The sequence below is a fragment of the Tachyglossus aculeatus genome, chromosome 5 (genome assembly GCF_015852505.1).
Source record: "Tachyglossus aculeatus isolate mTacAcu1 chromosome 5, mTacAcu1.pri, whole genome shotgun sequence".
NCBI classification, from domain to species: domain Eukaryota; kingdom Metazoa; phylum Chordata; class Mammalia; order Monotremata; family Tachyglossidae; genus Tachyglossus; species Tachyglossus aculeatus.
The window spans coordinates 29,766,422-29,784,352 of NC_052070.1; positions in this window are offsets into that span (position 1 = coordinate 29,766,422).

The window sequence follows — 17,931 nt, forward strand, 5'->3', positions numbered from 1 at the left end:
GAAATATCCCCATCCCTTCCGGGCACGATTTATAAATCCTCTGCCTCCGAATTGAATATAAAACAACTTCAGGAGGGGGCCAGCCTTCCTACCAGCACATGGCAATAACTCTCCACAGCTCTCAGGGGAGGAGAGTCACCTCCTTACCCCGGGCCATAAACTTTGCAGAGACCGCACGTGGCAAAATGGCCAGTGGCGGGTGGCCACCTCCCCTGAATGGCCAGTAGCATGCAAGGTGCAGCACCCCTGAATGCCTTTCTCCAGGGCAGCTCCGGCTGAGACAGGTTCATTGCAGCCCCAGCCTTCTGGTGCTCTCCTCTAGAGAGGCTGACAAGCTCCCTCTCAAGCCGGGAATAGGTGGCAAGGTGTTCCCTGTGGGCAGGTGGCCTGGTGTCTCCACCCGAGTCACTGGCCCTTGGATCACGGCTCAGCTTCATTAGCAAGCCAGGCGCTTGGGCTGATGGCAGGGAGATGCCACTGTGCAGGTGTCTCAGGCGGGCCTCTGAGCTGCCATGCCTCGCCCAGCCTCACCCCTGGGTCTTTCATCACCAGTGCCCCTGACCCAGGAGACTGGGCTGTAGGTCCAGTCTGGAACCAGTTCACTCCCAAAAGGTCCAGAAAATGCTTCTTTTCCAACATTCACTGGGCCCTCCTCCAACCGAGGAGACTGGCTATAGAGGACCCCGGGGCGCCATTCCTGAGATTGTCTCTGGGTGGCTTCACCGGCAATCAGACCCCGGTCCCCAGGGGAGCTGAGCAAAACTGCATCCGACTAGTGACAAAAGGCAATGGGCACTGTGATGAAAAGGACAAGCCGGTGAAGACGAGCTTAATGTTAGCAAATGATGAATGTGGTTCCTGGGCTGATGGCCTGGGACTTTGTGTGACTGAATCAACCTGGGATCTAGTGGTCCTACTAGTGACATTGTGCACACAATGTCAAAGCACTGTACTAAGCACCAGAGAAAGGTGCAAGGACCTGACTTAGACACTGTCCACCCCAACATGGGGCTCACAGGCTCCAGTAGGAAGGAGCGGACAGATACACAAGGAAAGCAAAGCAGGATCAATTCTGCCAGATCAATGTCAATTAAACAGAATGAACCCAGTCTTGAGTCTCCTCCCCGATGCAGGCAGAGCCATGCTGGGTCCAAGCCGCCACGTTTTCCCTGGGCTTTATAGGTTCTAACTGTCACAGGGGCCCTGGACCAGACAGCTGCTGCTGCAATGCTTCCTGGGCTACTGCTGAGGAGAGCAGGGAGAAAAACACTAGGCAGGTAGACTAGTCATTACAGTCAGTGCCCACTGCTCATTGACAACTCTATCTTCTTCTTCCCTTTAGGAAAGTGCCCTTGGCCAGCATTTTTTTTAAGTGGTACTACTATGTTTTAAAAACTTACTGTCTGTAGAGCACTGTACTAAACGCTGGGGAAAAAAAGAAAAAAAAAAAACAAAGGGGAAAGTTAGACATGGTCCCTGACCCTCCAAGGACTCACAGTATCAAAATAAAGAGGAGAAAGATTTGGTGACAGATCTAGGAGAGATGAAAATATATAAATATAAAACAATAGAAACTATAAAGTTTGAAGTGCATAAAATCAAGTGGGAAAGGGAACCTGTAGGGATTTCTGGGGCTGCCACGCAGGAAGTTGAGAGTCCAGTTACAGCCAAAGCTTCCCAATGATCAAAAATATTTGCAAATGATATCCCCTTAGAGCTGGGGGAGGAACTTGTCTGCAGGTGCCTCTTGGTACTTTCTGAAAATGGCCACCTTTGGGGGGAGGGGAGGGAACCTATAGGGATTTCTGGGGCTGCCACAAAGGAAGTTGAGAGTCCAGTTACAGCCAAAGCTTCCCAACGCTCAAAAATATTTGCAATTGACATCCCCTTAGAGCTGGGAGAGGAACTTGTCTGCAGGTGCCTCTTGGTACTTTCTGAAAATTGCCACCTTTGGGAGGAGGGGAGGCTGTCTCTGCAGCATGTGAGGGGCCAAAGAAAGTGGCCGTAAGCCCCATCTCTGAGGAGGAGAAGAAGCCAAGTGAAATGTGGGATCTTCTCAGACTCCAACAGAGAATTGTATTCTTTGACAAGGCTTCAAAAGGCCGTCTATCCATGGATTTCCAGACAGAGTGTTTCTCTGCCCTGAGAGCCCCATGTAAATAAAATAGACGAAATTCTGGTCTCCCTGGTAGTCAGTCTCAATCCCATGGAGGAAAGAGATTCCCTTTAGGCACTGACCCAAATCTCAGCCATCTGGTTCCTAACATTTGTGAATCAAGAGCTTCTGAACTTGTATTGGGAAAACTCAAGGTGATCATTGATTGGTTTGAAATTCATTGACCAATTATAAAATTCCATCACTGCCCCTTCTGACCTGCTGAAAAGACGGAGGGTTTATAGGAAACAGCACCCTGCCAACTGTATCCCACACTGTATTACCAGCTGTAACTTTCTGGAGGACATTGAAAACTTTTTCATGAGAACCTGGGGTTCTTCATTTTGCCTCAGTCCCTCTAAAGCTTGGCTGGAAAAGCTTGAACTGGCACTGTGAACTCTCCGTTCACAGTGAGCAATAAGGAAACTAGAGAGAATCAGCTGAGAAAATTGCATCCCTGGGAGAAAGAAGTCCAGTTTCAGCTGTTGTTGTTTTAGTGCAGGAAAGCAGTGAAATGCTTTCATTATGACTGAATTTTGCTTTAATGCTTCAATGTGTCATGATGAGCATCGGAAGAAATCCTGCTCACAGATAAAGCTGCGAATTTTTCTGACAGAATGGAGGCTTGTGCTGTACAATAATTTCTGAACTTACTCTTTTCCTACTTTTCTGATTGGGCTGGGGAGAGGAGACAGAGAGTGCATATACCATCCAAGAGACAAGGGCCTGGGCACCAGGACTCAAGCGGTCAGGGAAGGACCCTATATGGAAACATGTCTACCTGGCCCTGCCAGACTATGGAAGCCCCTCAGTGCATTTGGGGTGAGATGGGTATAGGCTAGGAAGCTGGGACTGTCACCACTTGAACACCAAGTTATGACAGAAAATGGAAGGGAAAAGCAAGCACAGATGTAAGGGAACAGGTTTTCTGGAGATCAGGAATGGGTCCAGTGACAGTTTAAAACTCATTGAAGCTTTGGTTCTCTCAGTTTCTTGGAAGGATGGAACCAAGAGAATTGAAAGGTACCACGTTACTTTGTGATTTCCAAAGACTTTTTCACCTTTTTCAAGTTTGACATCTCATCAACATTTGAGTGAGAGGGTGTAGAATCTATTTCAAGTACAGTTTTCCGCCTTCTTTAGAGTCTGAGTTTGATTAATATGTTTTCATTTGCAATTATTCTCTGCACTCCTTCCCACTTTAAGGTTATGAAGAGATTGGATTCGTTTGAAAGGGGGTTCCTTTTCTGATTTACAAGTACATTCTATCCATTTTGAATAGTTGACGTGTTCATGTTCTCACCCTGCATTTCATCATTCAGCATTACCCCTCTCCAAGAGAATTGAACAGAGCTCAGAGTTGGGGCATTTTCTTGACAACAGTCATAGCGCCTCCTTTGTCTTGCTAGTTCTGGTCGCAAACTGGATGAGGACAGAAAGACAATTGATCCCTGAATCAACCAATCAATGGTATTTACAGAGCACTTACTGCATGCAGAGCACCATACTAAGTGCTTGGGAGATTACATACAAAAGGGTTGGCAGACATGTTCCCTGAAACCAATATGTCACTGCACTGAGGCTTTGTTCCATTGTCAGTCAGTCAGGCAATCCTATTTATTGAATGCTTACTATGTGCAGAGCACTATACTAAGTGCTTGGGAGAGTAGAGTATAACAATAAACAGTCACACTCCCTGCCCACAACGAGCTTACTTACAGTTCTATTCCCTTAAGCATATGCTAATAGCCATAGACCCAGAAGGAGAAGGATCAGACAAGGCGGCTCAAGTCTGGTGCAGAATATTCATACACCTCTTTCTACATCTGTGCATCAGTGATGTCTGGGCATTAAAACAACTTTGGCGTGGCATGCATAAGTGAACACCATCCTTGAAAGAAAAATGGGAGCCTCTGGTCAAAACAGAGAAGCCAGATGATAATAATGCAATAAAAATGTAGGGAATCAAATGAAAAAGACATAACTAAGTACGGACTCTTCCCGTTGCCGGAAAAAGAGGAGCAATATAGAGTTTAGCTGCAGGAGTAATGGTGTTTTATAAGATCTATTTATCCAGTTCCTTGGAAATTAACAGAGACTGCTGAGGTTAGTTCAATGTTAACTGACATGTTCTACTGGAAAAGAATCAAAAAGGAAATCTGCACTCCATTTGGTGATAGGGTCATTAAACTGCCACAACTATCACACATGATTAACCCTGGGGCTACTGAACTCCAAGACTGAGAAACCCAGGTGAAAATATTTATTATTGACCGAGAGTTTGTATTAATAACTTCAAGGGTAAATGAACATTCCTCTGCTTAAATGGCAATGATTCTCCTGCCTGGTCCTGGTTCCAATCATTTGTATTTATTGAGTGCTTACTGTGTGCAGAGTGCTTACTAGGCACTTGGGAGAGTACACTATAACACAGTCATGGTCTGCTTGGATGCTTGGTTCCCACGAGTTCAACACTGAACAGATTTCTGATGACCTTTAGATCGTCACCCAATACCCACTCGCTGGCTTGCTATTTTTCAAATAAAGGTTAAAGTTTGCCCTTTATCCAAGATAAGGTCACTAAGAATTAATTATGTATTTGTTGGATTTTCCCTCAGCACCATTTTATCCTGGGCCATTGTTAGTAGTGAGTAGGTGGCACTGTAGACTGAAATGCAATTTAGAGTCAATCCCCAAGTGATCTCAGGGGTCACTAGTCATGCCCAACCCCAACACCATGGCCTTCATCCCCATGAGGCTGGATCAGCTAATAGCCCTGGTTTGGAGCCATCGGCCTTCCTGGGCAGTGTTAGGCGGGGTTGTGTTTTCTACTTTTGTTTTGGATTCCCGAATGCGGTGTTTTTTCTCCTTGGAAAAGCCACACATTTAGATCCATCTTATGTGCCTCACTCCCTCCGTCCAGTGAGAATTTGGGAGACTTGGGAATTTCCCGTGAAATCTGGAAATGAGAGAGCTGCCAAGTCAAGGAATCTGTCCTCCAGTGCTCTGCAGTAGCCTAAAGATGGGGTCTGAATGGAAATGGACTCCACAGCCTCGTCACCCATCCTGATTTAGGTGGGTTGCCTCTGGGTCATGTAGGTAATTAGAAAATGACATCAGTGATTGTGGATTGGGCCTGTCCCAGATAAACTGGTCAGCCTGCCTTGAAATGGCCTCCACCTGCTCTTTCTCATTATCCTTGGAAGGCCGTGTCTAGGTTGGAGCATGCTCAATCCATGCTCAGATTAGATCTCACAGAATTCTGGGATTTGTACTAAAGGTGCCCGCCCCCAACCCCCTCCTTTTTCTCTCCCATGGTCACTGTCTCTGAGAGGGAAAGAAGATGATTGTGACTAGACAAAATGAAGCTTGTGGGGATCAAAGTGTTAGGTAGAGTTGATGAGGAGGGTGACCATCCCTTTCTCCCAAAGAATTCAGATGCACCAGCATTATCTTTCAGATTTCTATGCCACTTTGCTTCATATATTCATTTGATGTCTGGACGTAAATATTTCTGTCCTCTCATGGGGGATCTGAAACTCTTCTGGGCATTCACTGTCTCTGCACTGACCACTGAGCCATGGGATTTCTCCAGCCTTTCAGAGCCATGACTATCCTCACCCCCATTCCCAGGATTCAGCAAACAGCCTTTCCATCAGCTGGCTCTTTTCCCTAAAGAAACCTGCTCGCCACAGTTGAAAGGCAATCAGAAATGCTTCCAGGGTCTGTTAGTGCTTCCCTAGAGGCAGCAATCATCAAATATGCCCCAGCAAGGGAGGCACTGAAGATGCAGATGTAACAATGAAAATAACTGTGGGATTTGTATATTTGGGATTAGGTGTCACTGGTTACTGAGCATCCAGTGATTTCATGTTCAGGACCTACTAGAAATCTGGCACTGTAATTCATGAAAATCGGTGAGTAGTAATCAGTGGAACTAAATTGTATCAGCAGATTATCTCCTTTCGGGTCTCCTTTTTGGGGAAATTAAGGAACCTGAATGTATCTTTCAGGCTTGGGGATGACAGAAGGAGAGGGGGGATACTGAGAAATGGAGGGAAATTTGAGGGTCAAGGATAATTTGCATAGGACTAATGGTTTCTGCCCTGAGTGGCCCTTGGTATTTCAAGTTCAGTTTGCAATGACAAGGTCATTGCTGTTTGACTGCTCCAAATCAAAACACTGATGAACTTCCTTTCTTGTTTGGACATGCAGTAATTCCTGATGAAATGGGACATTTGAGTGTGAAATTAGTGCAGAATATGATCAGAGGTGCCACTTTTTAATTGTAAGTGTGGGGACTTTAGCAGAGTTGAGGACTTTTAGTTCTCCCCCTTTTAGACTGTGAGCCCACTGTTGGGTAGGGACTGTCTCTATATGTTGCCAATTTGTACTTCCCAAGCGCTTAGTACAGTGCTCTGCACACAGTAAGCGCTCAATAAATACGATTGATGATGATGATGACTGAGAGGGGGAGGGCATCAGTAAGTCAATAAGCCAAAAATCCACCATTTGGGATCATCACAGTAGTCTCGGTTGGAAAGGACACCCGGCATGTGATCATTCCCAGTAGTCCTGTGGGGTGGGCACTCATGAACATGATGGAAGAATAGGGAATTCATGCCATAATGCATTCATGAATTGGGCATCTCATGACGTGGTTCTGTACCAAAAAGCTTTCAAAGTAGCTCTGCATTGTGTTTTTAAGAAACCCTGTATCAGTTCATTAGCACTGTCTAGGGAACAGCTCATGCTTAAAGTTTACACTTGTCATATGTTGCTGGAAAAAGTGAACTTTAAACAGTTACAAATTAGTTCCCTGTCAAACACTAATGATCAAGTGATTCCTTAATCCCCCTCCAAAACTGTTTCAAATGCTTTCTAGCCATCTTGATGATGATGGTATTTGTTAAGCACTTACTCTGTGCCTGGCAGTGTACTAAATGCTGGGCACTGCCCCTCACCCCTTGCTTACGACTGAAACAGTGAGTGTCAACAAGGCAAATTTTTGTCAACTGTTTTTCTAATATAACAATCATCATGTGATAACAAGAATGGCTGAAATAATTTTACCCTGATAATAATAACTTTACCCTCAAGGGAAGGGTTGAGTAATATCAGAGACCTCAGTTCCTCCTCCAGTAAGCTTCAGTTATTCTGAATTCACAGAAGTTGGCTTTTAAAACTCATTCAACCAGGAGCCAACAGCATTGCTCTTGGCTCCAATGAAGGGTAAGTACAGGAGCTTATGGGAGACAATTTTTCTGCTCCAGTTGGTTGGAAATTGGAGCGGAGAGGGAGAAGGGAAGGGGAAAGTCAATCTTCAGAGATGGCAATCGCAGATCAAATACTGTTCTAGAAATGCTGTGCAATGTTAAACAGCCACAATTTCTTAGCCTGCACTGTCTAGCCACTGAACACTGAATATGGGATGATGGCCGACATCCAAAGAAAAGCTGTGTTTGTGTTGATCACTAGACAAAGCCGACAGGTCTACCCATTCAGTTAGGTTGACGGATGTTTCTTTGCCTCTGATTCTGACTGGGAGAAAAACTGTATTCAAATGGTTACCAGTATGATAAGGTGGTGTCTGTGAGAATTGTGCTTTTCGAGAAAAAATTCACTGTCGGTCTGTGAGGGTCGTCCACTGGAGAGATACTGACACAGACTTGGGGGATTTTTCCCAGGTGGTGCCCAGAGCACTCTCAGAAACAAACCAGAGGCAGAACATAAAGAGAAACCAGTAATACCACATCCAATCAAGCCAGCCTAAGTCTTCTCCCTGACACCAGATGCACTTAGACGAAATGTCTCAAAAGACCCCCTACTGGAAAGAAGACCCTCCACGTCCCCTGAGCCATTCTGTCCTTGAAAGGGGGCTGGCAGCAGCATCCAGATTATGACTTAGGTATAAGTCATCGAGATCTCTAACTGGGAAACTCCAGCCCAGTGGAATTAATTCATGTAGTCTCATTTCGGAGTTGCACATGGAATTAATTCATGTAGTCTCATTTCGGAGTTGCAAATGAAAATGAGATCACCAGATCTTTGGTCAGCAAATAGGCCCAATGCTACAGGGTTTTACTTGTAATACTGTGCACAATTTAGCTTGATCTGGGAAGACATTCGATAACTCAGGTAAAATCAGCATTACTGGTAGTACACATTGATGTCTGTTCATGAGCATAATGCAACAACTCCACGCACCATGTGACCACATTTGTATTCCCTAACTTAGATAGGTGGAAGACGATGGGCCCTGTAAGGTGCACTGGTGTCCTGGAGGGAGAATTCAGCTTCTAGCAGGGCTGACAGTGTAGATGATGAAACCTGGAGATGTGGACAAAGCTTCAGGTTGGGGGGTGGGGGAAGGAGAAGGGAGGGTGGGGCTTCGGGGGTGGGTGGGGAAGGGGGTCACTTCTTGTTTTTCTGGAGCTCAGTCAGCCCTGCCAAAGGGCCCAATGGCCATCCATGCCCAGGGTAGCTTCCTGGCAGAACCCAACGGTGACATGGTTGGCTTCCCCCAAGAAAATGCCTTCCCCTGAGTGGGTGGGTGAGATTCCCCCTGTGGTTTGTGGCCAGGTTGAGGAGGTGTCCCAAGGAGGCTTGGGATTGATGCTCCAGGCAGAATGACTTTTTCCTTTCCCTGTGGAGTGGTGCAATCCCCCGTGCCCTTTTGACTGCTACATGTTGAGAATGGGGCTGCCCCTCCCTGTTGCAGCCCCAGGGAAATTGGGGACCAGAGAGTGGTGGGGGCGGGGGGGAGGGCGGGGAGGCATAGGACACAAACCCAGATCGGGGGAAGTGGGCCTCGCCCTTCTCTTTCTTTCACATTTCAGTGACTGTCCAGTTCATGGAGAAGCGTTTCACCAGAAGCACTTGGGTAAGGGGTCCCAGCAGGATGTGTGGGCCCTGTTTCTCAGGTCTGCCTTCTGCATTTCTTTTCTTTTCCTCCCTTCTGCGGTGTTCTCTCTTTGGTAAATTTTGCAGGATTTTCTTTTTTGGTAAAAGTTCTTGATCATGCTGATTCTGCTTTGCCTCATCTTATTTATGTAGCCTTCCGGTACTCATTTATCTTTTGTGCAATTAAACCTTAAAATAAATTATTATTAAGTATCCCTAACCTGTGAGTAATTCTCCCTGTGACTTGTTTGGGGTCTCACTGCCATTATCCTAGGGAGGTTTGTCCCCACCTGGAGATGCGACAAGATGTCAGACCTTGAGAGGCAGAGGGAGCTTTGAGGATCCTGAATGGCCATACAGTTCCTGCTCCCTCTCCTGGCTCAGTCAGCTGGGTTTATTTATTGTCTCCCAAAGGGTTCCAGAGAGATGATCTCAGCAGCTCGCATTAAGGGCTAGAAATATCCACAGCCTGGAAGCAAGCTCAGAAGCACTGATCCTTCAACTGCAGCAGCAGCAACAGCAGCCTAGTGGGAAAAGCACGGGCCTGGGAGCCAGAGGACTGGATTCTAATTCCAGCACTCCCACTTGGTAGCTTGGGCAAGTCAGTTCACTTCCCTGTGCCCAGTTTCCTCAGCTGTAAAATGGGGATTCAATACCTGTTCTCCCTCTCACTTTAGATTGTGATCCCCATGTAGGAAAGGGACTGTACCTGACCTGATTGACTTGTACCTTCCCCAGGACTTTGAACAGTGTGTGACACATAATAGGTGCTTAACAAAGTACCATAAAACAAACTAACCAACAGTGGCAACGGAGGCATCAGAAAGACAGGAACAGTGGAAACTGAGGAAGAAAGAAGCCAAGAAAAGGAGAGGATAGGGCAGAGGAGAAAAAACGCAAGTCACAATCAATCAATCAACCAATCAATCAATCATTTTTACTGACTGCTTACTGTGTGCAGAGCACTGTACTGAGTGGGAGAGTACAATCCAACAGAGTTGGCAGGCATGTTCCCAGCCCACAAGGAGCTTGCAGTCTAGATGGAGGATCTGAGTTTATAGTCACCCAAGAGGAAGTTGAAAATCTTCAGAAAGAGAGCTAGCTGGGAAAGGAGGGAGAGGGAACCAACTATTTCTGACTTGTATCTTCCTCCTTAAATATCCAGGACCTCTGCCTCCCCCCTTCTCATACCACCATCCCACAATGACCTTGCCTTCTGCCTCATCGACAAAATTGACATCATCAGGTCTGAGCTCCTCTAAATCTCCACAGACCATGACCCTTCCAAGACCCATATCCACTCACTCATCCTTCCCACTCATCTCCCAAGAGGAGATCTCTCATCTTTTGAAATTTATCTCCTTTGCTTGTGCCTCTGGTCCCCTCCCTTCTTCCCTCCTTAACCACCATATTCAACCACTCATTCTCCATGACTTACTTCCTCTATGCTCTGAAATACATTCATCTGTCCCCTAGCCTGAAAAAGATATGCAGTGTGGCTCAGTGGAAAGAGCACGGGCTTGGGAGTCAGAGGTTATGGGTTCTAATCCTCGCTCTGCCACATGTCTGCTGTGTGACCTTGGGCAAGTCACTTAACTTCTCTGAGCCTCAGTTACCTCATCTGTAAAATGGAGTTTAAGACTGTGAGCCCCACGTGGGACAACCTCATCACCTTGTATCCCCCTCCAGTGCTTAGAACAGTGCTTTGCAAATAGTAAGCGCTTAACAAATGCCATTATCATTATTATTATTATTATTATCTCCTTTGACCCCACTTCACCCTCCAGTTATTGCCCTGTCTCCCTCCTGTCATTCCTTTTCAAACTCCAAGAGCTAGCTGTTTTCACCTGCTGCCTCCACTTCCTCTCCACCAACTCAGTCCTCGGCCCCCTGCAATCTGACCTTCAGCCCATCCACTTCACAGAAACTACCCTCTCTGAAGTGGCCAAGGATCTCCTCCGTGCAAATTCCAATTGAGTCCAATCCATCCTAATCCTCCCAGATGTCACAGAAGTCTTTCCTAGTGTGGACCTGCTGGAAACACTATATAACCTTGCTGTCACTGACACTGTCCTCCCATGGTTCTCCTCCTTCTTCTCTGGTCACTCCTCAGTCTCTTTCATCAGTTCCTCTTCTGCCTCCCACCCCCTAACTCTTGGGGGTCCCTGCAGACTCAGTTATGGGTCCCCTTCTAGTCTCCATAAACACCCACTTCCTTGGAAAACTCATTTGCTCTGATGGCTTCAACTACCACCTCTACATGGATGACTCCCAGATTTACCTCTCTAGCCTTGACCACTCTCCTTCTCTGCAGTCTCATGATTCCTCCTGCTTTCAGAACATCTCTACTTAGATGGCCTACCTCTACTTCAAACTATCAGCTATAGGGCACGCTTTCAGCATTCTCCCTCTTACCTATCCTTGATCTTCTCCCACTCTAACCCAGCTTAGACACTTTGCTCCTCTAACATAAACCTACTTACTGTGCCTCAGTCTCATTTCTCTTGCCAACAACCCCTTGCTCATGGCCTCCTTCCTTCCTGGAACTCTCTCCCTTCATATCCAACAGATCAGCACTTTCCTTGTTTTCAAAGCCCTCCTAAAATCATACCTCCTCCAAGATAACTTCCCTGACTAAGATAATCTCTTCCACCTAATTCTCCCACCCATCTGTGTCACTTCTGCATTTAAGGCTGCATCCCCTCACCACTTTAATGCTCACCCCACCCCCACCCCAGAGCACCTAATGTACATAGTCCTTATACTCATTGCTTCCTCTACCAGTAGTTTATTTTAATATTTGCCTTGCCCACGAGGTTGTTAGCTCTTCAAGGACAGGGATCATGTTAGCAAACTACACTGAGCCCATGTGGGCAGGGATTGTCTCTATTTGTTGCTTAATTGTACTTTCCAACTGTTTAGTATAGTGCTCTGCACACAGTAAGCATTCAATAAATGTGATTGAATTAATACATTGGACTCTCCCAAGCATTTAATAAATGGATTATCCATTCATTCATTCACTCATTCACTCATATTTATTTAGCGCTTACTGTGTGCAGAGCACTGTACTAAGTGCTTGGGAAGTATAAATCGGCAACATATAGAGACAGTCCCTACCCAACAATGGGCTCACAGACTAGAAGGGGGAGAAAGAAAAAAAAAAACCGAAACAAGTAAACAGGTGTCAATACCAACAGAATAAATAGAATCATAGCTATATACACATCATTAATAAAATAGAATAATAAATATGTACAAATATACACAAGTGCTGTGGGGAGGGGAAAGGCGAGGGGGGATGGGGAAGGCAGGAGGAAGAAGAGGAGAGGAAAAAGGAGGGGCTCAGTTTGGGAAGGCCTCCTGGAGGAGGTGAGCTCTCAGTAGGGCTTTGAAGGGAGGAAGAGAGCTAGTTTGGCGGATGTGTGGAGGGAGGGCATTCCAGGCCAGAGGTAGGACATGGGCCAGGGGTCAACTGTGGGACAGGTGAGAACGAGGCACAGTGAGGAAGTTACCGGCAGAGGAGTGGAGGGTGTGGGCTGGGCTGTAGTAGAGAAGAGAGGTGAGGTATGAGGGGGCAAAGGGATGGAGAGCTTTGAAGCCCAGAGTGAGGAGTTTTTGCTTGATTTGAAGGTTAATAGGCAACCACTGGAGATTTTTGAGGAGGGGAGTGATAATGTCCAGAGCATTTCTGAACAAAGACAGTCTGGGCAGCAGAGTGAAATATAGACTGAAGCGGGGAGAGATAGGAGGATGGGAGATCAGAAAGGAGGCTGATGCAGTAATCCAGTCGGGGTAGGATGAGAGATTGAACCAGATTTCCCCTCCCTTTGCCTACTCAAGTGCCCTAAGTAAAAGAAAGAATCAATCAATTAATAAAATCAATGGTATTTATCGAAAGGTCACTGTGTGCACAGTGCTTAAGTGTTTGGGAGAGGACAATACAGGAGTGTTGGAAGACATAATCCCTGCCTTCTAAGATCTTGTCTTCTCTGCTCTGGTCAGGCCCAGGCACAAGCTTAGGGGAAACACCAGAAATGAAACACCACCAGATCAGCTTCACACTGAGACTGAGCCCTTAATCTCCTCCTGGATGGTTTGTCATGTTCCATGTCACTGGCATGCTGGTGTCCAACTACTCCCAGACTAAGACAAGAAGACTGGAGGTCTGTAAGAAATTGGATCAGCTCTGCCTTTCCTTGATAATAATAATGTAATAAGATTGTATTATTATTATTATCGTACTTGTTAAAAGCTTACTGTGTGCCAGAGGACTGGACTAAGCCCTGGTGAAGATTCAAGATTATCAGGTTGGAAACAGTCCCTGTCCCACATGGGGCTCCCAGTCTGAGTAGGAGGGAGAACAGGTATCAGAATCCATTACTAAGACCCAGCACGCTCTCCGGTCAATCCTGGTACATTCCCCAACTGTGTCCATCTCAGAAATGTCTGTCAGTCTTCTTGACTCTTTTCCCCTCTCTCCTGCCCTTTCCCTCTGGGGCAGCAACTTGTGTAGACTCTGCAGTGCACATGGACACCTGCCCCTGTCCAGTTTTGAGAGCTCACCATTCCCAGGAAAAGGGCATGTATCTGGTGGGAGATGTTGCGGAGATTGAACCAGCAATTGATTAAATAAATACCATTTCTTGATTGACATTGATTGGATGAGGGCCAGACTGGGAACATGGCGTAGTGGATAGGGCACAGGACTGGGAGTCAGGAGGTCATAGGTTCTAATCCCAGCTCTGCCACTTATCTGCTGTGTGACCTTGGGCAAGTCACTTTATTTCTCTGTGCCTCAGTTACCTCATCTGAAAAATGAGGATTGAGACTGTGAGCCCCGTGTCCAAACTGATTTGGTTATATCTACCCCCAGATCTTAGTACAGTGCCTGGTACATAGTAAGCACTTAACAAATACCACTATTATTGTTATTATTATTATTATTATCCCAACCAAGGATAATGATGTTTTGAAAATCATAATAAATTAAAATGCATATATCAGACAGATGTTTCTCCACTTGGATTTAGGAGTTGTATGTATAATATGAGCCTCACTGAGATCAGTGAAACAAAAGCATAGACATAATGTAGTATTATCACCACAGGTGGAAAAAGGAGGCATTTCTACAATGTCTGGTATTCTAGTGAACTGATCTGCTCTTTCCTCAGTTCAGGCAGAAAGCAGTGGGATGATGATCTAAGTGCTCTGGATTATTTCTTTATTTTCTAAGGGTCTGTCATCTACCCACTGCTCTTGAAGAACACAGCTCTTACTTCATTGTATTGATACCATGCTGACATGAAAACTGACTATAGAATGTGGAAAAGTGTGTATTTATGTGTCTGCTTAAATTGAAATGTTTATAAAATACACAGGATCCCTTGGAAACCCAGCAGCCTTAACAAGTTTTAAGTAAAGTGGATGAAAGGAATGTCCTCCCTTTCTTGCCCAGTCTAAAATTTCCCCTCTAGTCCTGAACCCTGAGTGCCTGAACTGCACAAAGTCAATTTTCATCCAGGTGTCTGTGGGATGGTGAAATACAATTGGGACATCTGCAGAGAGTGTGAATGGTGAAGGGAGGGTAGGGGGTGTTGATAATTATTATTGCTATTAATAATGACAACAATATTTTAAGTGCTTTCTATGGACCACGTACTGTCCTGAGCACTGGGGCAGATAGAATATAATCAGATCCAACACAGTCCTTTGTCCCAAATGGAGCTCACAGTCTAAGGGGTGTGGTGAACAGACAGTTTCTTCCCATTTTGCAGATGGGAAAATTGAGGCAGAGAAGGTTAAGTAACTTGCTCAAGGTCACACAGCAGACAAGTGGTGGAGCCCAAAATAGAACCATGGTCCTCAGATTCTCAGTCTTGTGCTCTTTCCACTAGACCACGCTGTTAGTGTATGTGGTTCTGGTGGAAAATGGGAAAGGAGTGAGAACGGCACTGGACAGTTATTGACAGGCACCACTATCCTCCCCAGCTCATAAGTCCATAACTTTGACATTATTCTTGACTCTCTCATTCATCCTACACATTCAATCTGTCACCAAATCCCATCGGTTCTACATTCACAACAACTCTAGAATCTGCCCTTTCCTCTCCATCTAGACTGCTACCATGCTGATCCAAACACTAATCATTTCAGACCTGGACAACTGCTTCAGCCTTCTGGCTGACCACCCTGCATCCTCTCTCTTCCCTTTCTAGTCCACATTTCACTCTGTCGTCAGGATTATTTTTCTGAAAAACAGTCCCATCCATTTTCCCCTACTCCTCCAAAACCTCCTATGGTTTCCCATCCACCTCTGTATCAAACAGAATATCCTTACCATTGGCTTTAAGGCACTCAGTCAGCTTTCTTCCTCCTACATAACCTCACTGATCTCCTACTACAATCCAACCTTCACATTTCACTCCTCTAACACCAACCTACTCTCTGCACCCGAATCTCATCTATCTTGCCACTAACCCCTTGCCCACATTCTTTTTCAGGACAGGAACTCCCACCCTCTTTATATCCAACATCACACCACTCTCTCAGCTTTCAAATGCCTCCTAAAATCACAACTCCTCCAAGAGGCCTCCAGAAGAAGCTCATTTTTTCTCCTATCTGCCCTCCCCTCTTCATCAACTAAGGACAGGGCTGTGCATCCCTTTATGTACTTTGATACTGTCCCCAGGCCCACAGTACTTATGCCAATATTCTTATACTCTACTATCTCCCCTTTCCCTTATCTACTTTAATGTCTGTCTCCCCCTGGAGACTATAAGCTCCTTTTGGGCATGGATCATGTCTACTAACTCTTTCGTATTGTTTGCTCCCAACCACTTAGTACAGTGCTCTGCATCATGCAAGTGCTCAATAAATACTATATTGACCGATAGATTGATAGATGTCCGCTGTCACTGTGGGATAGACCTGATCCTCCTGTGCCCACTCACAGCCCCTGAGAACCTCTCCCCCTTGGGATTGGGATTGCCAATTGCAGCAGCAGCCTACCCTGTATAGGGACCCCCACCCCCAGACCTCACCATTAGAGACCCATTTTTTTTCCCACCCCCTCCCTTGCTCCAGGCGGGACTTGGCTTTCTGAGTCCAGGAATAGAGGTCTTAGAGGACTGTGACAGTGGAATTTCCCCTATTGAGAAGCAGCGTGCCTTAATGGATAGTGCACGGGTATGGGAGTCAGAAGGTCATGGGTTCTAATCCTGGCTCTGCCATTTGTCTGCTCTTTGACCTTGGGCAAGTCATTTACCTTCTCTGAGCCTCAGCTACCTCATCTGTAAAATGGGAATTGAGACTGTGAGCTCAACGTGAGACCAGGACGGTGTCCAACCCAATTTCCCTGTATCCAGCCCAGTGCTTAGTACAGTGTCTGGCACATAGTAAGCACTTAATGAATACTATTATTACTATTATTACTGACTCTGTGAGTTCAGCTGGGCACCTGGGCTCTCCCTTGCACTAGGCTGGGATCTGTGCAAGCCAGTGCACGGAGTCTGTAGCAGAAAACTCTGGGGACTCACTGATCTGCTGAAAAGACTTGTTTTAGACAAGGTGTGCATCAACAGGACCTGGAGATTGCTTATTCCATGGGTCAAGGACTGTCTGCTGGGCATCATTCATTCAATCATGCATTCAGTAGTATTTATTGAGTGCTTACTGTGTGTAGAGCACTGTACGAAGCACTTGGGAGTACAATATAACAATAAACGACACACTCCCTGCCCACATCGAGCTTACAGTCTGGGTTGGGGGAGACAGACATTAATATAAATAAATAAATTACAGATCTGTACATAAGTGCTGTGAGGCTGGGAGGGGGGGAAGAACAAAGCGAGCAAGTCAGATCGACGTAGAAGGAAGTGGGAAAAAAGGAAGGGGTTGGCGGGGGGATGTAGTCAGGGAAGGCTGTTTGGAGATTTGTCTCCAATAAGGTTTTGAAGCTGGGGAGAATCATTGTCTGTCAGATTTGAGAAGGGAGGTCGTTCCAAGCCAGAGGCAGGACATGAGCCAGGAGTTGGCGGTGAGACAGGAGAGATCAAGGCACAATGAGAAGGTTAGCACTGCAGACTGGGTTGTAGTGGGAGAGTAGCAAGGTGAGGTAGGAGGGGGCAATGTGATTGAGTGCTCTAAAGCCAAATGTGAGGAGTGTTTATTTGATGCAGAGGTGGATGGGCAACCACTGGAGTGTTTTGAGGAGTGGGGTGATATGTCCTGAACATTTTTGAAGAAAAATGATCTGAGCACGAGAATGAAATATGGAATGGAGTGGGGAGAGACAGGAGGCTCAGAGGTCAGCAAGGAAGCTGATGCAGTAAACCAGGTGGGGTAGGATGAGTGATTGTATAGACTTGGTAGCAGTTTGGATGGAGAGGAAAGTGAGGATTTTAGTGATGTTGTGAAGATGGGTCAGACAGGATTGAGTGATGGATTGAATAAGTGGGTTGAACGAAAGAGAGGAGTCAAGAATAACACTAAGGTGGGAAGGATGGTGGGGCCATCAACAGTGATGTGAAAGTCAGCGGGAGGACAGGATTTGGGTGGGAAGATGAGGAGTTCTATTTTGGACATGTTAAGTTTGAGGTGATGGGAGGACACCCAAGTAGAGGTGTCTTGAAGGCAGGAGGAAATGTGAGGCTGCGGAGAGTGAGAGAGATCAGAATTGAAGATGTAGATTTGGGTATCATCCGCATACAGGTAGTAGTTGAAGCCATAGAATTGAATGAGTTTTCCAAGGGAGTGGGTGTAGATGGAGAATAGAAAGGGGGGCGGTGAGGGCCCAAGCAGGGAGAGGGGAATAAGGGGTGGCACTGGGACAGCATTACAGGGATCGGGTGGGGGAGGAGAGGTGGGCTGGC